Here is a 6000-nt window from a genome sequence, read left to right on the forward strand (position 1 = left end):
ATCAGGTAGGCAGTGGGGGGATAGGATGGGAAGGAGGAAAGACGTGACTGAAGCCCTGAGGGCCAGCAGAAAGAAGGGAAACAGGCAACCCTGAGAAGAAGGAAGTTGGAGGACCCTCTAGAAGATACCAGAGTCCTGGTAGGTGAGAAACTCTCGGGACTCAAAGGGAGGCACCTTAGATGAAGTGCCCTACAGAGGAGAGAGGGAACTTGTAGAGCCCACATCCAGTAGAAAGACAGGGCAACAGATAATGGAAGAATGGGGTTGCCATTCCACAGTAAAAACCTCTGACCCAGAATTGGTTTTGTCTAAAAGAACTGCAGGGACAAAAATGGAGAAGATCCTGAGAGAAAGGAGTTCCAGTGACAGGCCCATATTGGGACCCATCTCAAGAGGAGGCTCCAAGGCCTGACACTATTACTGATTCTATGGTGTGCTTACAGAAAGGAGCCTAGGATGGCTGCCCCCTGAGAGGCCTAACAAGCAGCTGAATGAGTCAGATGCAGATATTTACACCTAACCAATGGACTGAAGCCAGGGACCACTGTAGTTGAATTAGGAAAAAAGCTAGAAGAAGCTGAGGAGGAGGGCAATGCCATAGGAAGATAAGCAGTCTCAACTAACCTTGGCCCCCAAGATCCTTCAGACACTGAGCCACCTACCAGGCAACATACACTAGCTGATGTGAGGCCCCTGACACATATACCACAAAGGACTGCCTGGTCTGACCTCAATGAGAGAAGATGCACCCAACCCTCGAATGACTTGAGGCCCCAGGGAGTAGGTGATCTGGTGGGGCAGGGAGTGGGGTCTGGGGACATCTTCTTGGAGACAGGGAAGGAGATATGGGATAAAGAACAGTCAGAGGGCAGACCAGGATAGGGATAGTGACTGGCCTGTAAAAAATGATTAAATGATGATGATGATGATGGCGAAAAATATTTTCCATGTGTCAAAATTTCTGATTCTCTGCACGTGATTACAGTAGATTGAGAAATGTTTGAGTGTAGGTCTGTCTGTGCTATTTCAGGCACAACAATGACATAGTGCCTGTATCTCACTTCCTAAAACAACTCCATATAGACAGCAATGATAACCTTTTAAATATATAGTGGGTGCTGAGAACATTAAAAAGATTTAGTATTCTGATAACAAATATTTTAAGACATATTTTTGTTTATATGTGATATAGGTGTTTGAAGATACAAGGAATTAACAAGATGAGTACTAAAGTATTTAAAGTTCAAATAGCACAGTATCAGTAAATATTATGCTTATATTTTTAATATAGTTTCTCAAAAGTGACATTTAACAAAAAAGGATCAACACCTTTCACATACCACCTATTAAAATGTCAACCCCCCCCCCCCCGACATTGTTCTTTGTGGGACTTACTGCCATCAGATACTCTTTTATTTTGGTTATTCATTTTTTAACAATCTATATGATACTAAAATATAGTGTAAGCCCTATAATGCAAAGGAGTTTGCATTTCTTAGCATTTGCCTCATTCTCCTAAATATTGCTGTTCAAAAAACAAGCTCTTTGTGACCCTTTATTAAATGCTGAAGTACTAGAGAATTGGCTTCTTTAGGCTTAATCATTATTAGTTTAGGGACTGAAACAAACTTCAAGACATATTCAACTTGATCAATGAGGGAGTAGAAATGAGAGGAGTCTGAGAAAACTAAACTGGACATTATCACATGAAAGGCCAAAGGGTAAGAAAGAAAGTGTCACAAGGGCCCTTGCAAGTCCCTCTTGCTTTATAATTTTGTTTCATACGCCTCCTGTCTGCTCCTTTCTGTAAGGGCAGACTGCTAGCTAATCTGCACCCCTGAAGACACCACATCCTGAGGCATCCCAGGAGATCTACTACACTCAGGGCATCTGATACCAAGCCTGAGGCCTCCCAGGAAATCCACTGCACACAGGGCAACTGGGCAAAGAACAACACAGACCTCCTGGGGACTCTGCAATATGCAGGGCAACTGACCCAACAGACTGAAAGCCTCCCTGGAGTTCTGTTGCATACAGGGAAACAGAAACCTCAGTCTGTAGGACCTCTGGAGAACAACTTCACACAGGACAAGAGCTTGACAACTCCTCTGAAGAACCAACAGTCTGAAGGCCTCCCAGGAGATCTGCTGCAGCCAAGGCAGTGGATCAGCAGCTTCTCTGCCCCTCTGAAGTCCCCACAGGTAGAAGGCCCCACAGAAGGTCTGCTACAGCCAGGGCCACAGGCCTACCAGAAGACTAGAAGCAACCCAGGGACAAAGGAGGCAGACTCCAAATAGAGTCACCCAGACCAGCAAACACCAGGGGTAGCCAGATGGCAAGAGGCAAGTACAAGACCATAAGCAACAGAAGCCAACATACATGCGCATTATCAGAACCCAGTTCTCCCAACACGTCAAGCCCTGAATACAGCAACACACCTGAAAATCAGGAAACTGACTTAAAATCCTATCTCATGAAGATAATAGAGTCCTTTAAGGAGGATATAAATAACTCACTGAAAGGAATACAGGAAAACACAGGTAAACAGGTAGAAGCCCTTAGAGAGGAAACAAATTCCTGAAAGAAATACAGGAAAACACAATCAAACAGATGAAGGCATTGAATAAAATGGTCCAAGACCTAAAAGTGGAAGTAGAAACAATAAAGAAAACACAAACGGAGGTAAACCTGGAAATGGAAACCTAGGAAAAAGGTCAGGAATTACAGATGTAAGTATTACCAACAGAATACAAGAGACAGAAGAGAGAACCTCAGGTGTAGAAGATACCATAGAAGAGACTGGCACAACTATCAAAGAAAATTCAAAACATAAAAAAGTCCTAGCCCAAAACATCCAGGAAATTCAGGACACAATGAAAAGACCGAATCTAAGAATAATTGGAATTGAAGAGAATGAAGATTCCCAGCTTAAAGGACCTGAAAATGTCTTCAACAAAATCATAGAAGAAAACTTCCCCAACATAAAGAAAGAGAGGGCCATAAAGGTACAAAAAGCCTATAGAACACCAAATAAATGGGATCAGAGAAGAAAATACTCTCATCACATAATAACCAAAACACTAAATGCACAGAACAAAGAAAGAATATTAAAAGCTGCAAGGGAAAAGGACCAAGTAACATACAAAGGTAGACCTATCAGTATTACATCAGACTTCTCAAAGAGACACTAAAAGTAAAACGAGACTGATGAGAGGTCATGCAGACTCTAAGGGAACAAAAATGTCAGCCCAGGCTACTATACTGAGCAAAACTCTCAATCAACACAGATGGAGAAACCAAAATATTCCAAGGCAAAACCAAATTCAAACAGTATCTATCTATCAATCCAGCCCTACAGAGGATTCTATAAGGAAAATTCCAACACAAGGAGAATATCTACACCAAAGAAAAAGCAAGATATTAATCATCTCACAACAAAGCCAAAAGGAGAGAACCACGTGCACATAATACCACCTACAAAAACAAACATAATAGGAACTAACAGTCATCTGTCTTTAGTATCTCTCAATATCAACTCACTTATAAAAAGACATAAGATAACAGACTGAATATGCAAACAGGATGCAGCATTTTGCTGCAAATAAGAAACACACCTCAATTACAAAGACAGATACTAACTCGGAGTAAAAGGCTGGAAAAAGATCTTCCAAGCACATAGTCCCAAGAAACAAGCTGGGGTTGCCATCCTAATGTCCAATAAAATAGACTTTCAACAAAAAGTTATCAACAGTGACGAGGAAGCACACATCATATTCATCAAAGGGAAAATTCACCAAGAGAGTCTCAATTCTGAACATCTATGCCCCAAACACAAGGGTACCACATTCACAAAAGAAACTTTACTAAAGCTAAAAACACACACTGAACTCCACACAATAATAGTGGGAGACTTCAACATCCCACTCTCACAATGGAGAGGTCATTGTAAAAGAAACTAAACAGAGACACATTGAAATTAACAGAAGTTATGAACCAAATGGATTTAACAGGTATACATAGACCATTTCATCCTAAAACAAAAGAATACACCTTTTTCTCAGCACCTTATAGAACTTTCTCCAAAATTGACCATACAATTGGTCCAAAAATGACCCTCAACTGATATAAGAAAGTTGAAATAATCCCATGCATCCTATCAGATCACTATGGCCTTCAATAACAATAAAAGCAACAGAAAGCTCACATATACATGGAAACTGGACAACTCTCTACTCAATGATTACTTGATCAGGAAAGAAATAAAGAAATTAAAGACATCCTGGAATTCAATGAAAATGTTGACACAACGTACCCAAACTTATGAAAGAAGCACTCAGAGGAAAATTCATAGTACTAAGTACCCTGGTAAAGAAACTGGAGAGATCTTACACTAGTAACTTAACAGCACACCTGACAGCTCTAGAAAAAAAAGAAGCAAACATACAAAAGATCAGTAGATATCAAGAAATAGTCAAACTCAGGGCCAAAATCAACCAAAGAGAGACAAAGAGAATATACAAAGAATCAACTAAACCAAAAGCTGGTTATTTGAGATAATCAACAAGATAGATAAACCTTTAGCCAAACTAACTCAAGGGCCCAGAGGCAGTATCCAAATTAACAAAATCATGAAAAGGGAGACATAATAATGGAGACAATCCAATAAGTCATAAGATCCTACTACAAAAGCCTACTACAAAACTGGAAAACCTAGATGAAATGGATGGTTTTCTAGGCAGACAAAACATACCGAAGTAAAATCAAGACCAAATAAACTATCTAAACAGGCCCATATACCGTAAGGAAGTAGAAGTCATTAAGAACTTCCCAACCAAAAAAAGTTCAGGGACAGACCAATTTAGTGCAGAATTCTACCAGACCTTCAAAGAAGACCCAATACAAATATTCCTCAAACTATTTCATAAAATCAAAACTGAAGGACCACTACCTAATTCATTCTATGAAGCCACAATACCTAAACCACACAAGAACCCAACCAAAAAAAGAACTTTAGACCAATCTCTCTTATGAACATAGATTCAAAAATACTCAATGAAATTCTTGCAAACTGAATCCAAGAACACATCAAAACTATCATTTACCATGACCAAGTAGGTTTCATCCCACATATGCAAGGTTGGTTTAATATATGAAAATCAATTAACATAATCCACGATATAAAGAAACTCAAAGAAAAAATTACATAATCATCTTCTTAGATGCAGAAAAAGCATTTGACAAAATACACTTCTTCATATTAAAAGTGTTGGAGAGATTGGGAATTCAAGACCCATTTCTAAACATTATAAAAGCAATTTACTGCAAACCAACAGCCAATATCAAACTAAATGGAGAAAATCTTGAAGTAATTCCACTAAAATTGGGGATAAGACAAGGATGTCCACGCTCCCCATATCTATTCACTATAGAACTTGAAATGCTAGCTAGGACAATAAGACAACAAAAAGAGATTAAGTGTATACAAATTGGCAAAGAAGTAATAAAAGTATCACTATTTGCAGATGATAAGATAGTATACATAAGTGACCCCAAAAATTCTACCAGAGAACTTCTTTAGCAGATAAACAACTTCAGCAATGTGGCCTGACATAAAATTATCTCAAACAAATCCAAAGCCTTCCTTTATACAAATGATAAGCAGGCTGAGAAGGAAATTAGGGAAATAATTCTTTTCACAATAACCACAAATAATATAAAATGTCTTGGGGTAACTCTAATCAAACAAGTGAAAGATCTGTATAACAAGAACAAATCTCCAAGAAAGAAATCAAAGAATATCTCAGAAAATGGAGAGGTATACCATGTTCATGGACTGAACATGGACCATGTTCAGAATTAACACTGGATAAATGGCCATCCTACCAAAGGCAATCTACAGATACAATGCAATCTCCATCAAAATCCCAACACAATTCTTAAAAGACATGGAAAGAGCAATTCTCAAATTTATCTGGAAAGGCAAAAAAAAAAAAAAAAAAA

The sequence above is a fragment of the Grammomys surdaster genome, unplaced genomic scaffold, assembly GCF_004785775.1.
Source record: "Grammomys surdaster isolate TR1022 unplaced genomic scaffold, NIH_TR_1.0 138, whole genome shotgun sequence".
In the NCBI taxonomy this organism is placed as follows: domain Eukaryota; kingdom Metazoa; phylum Chordata; class Mammalia; order Rodentia; family Muridae; genus Grammomys; species Grammomys surdaster.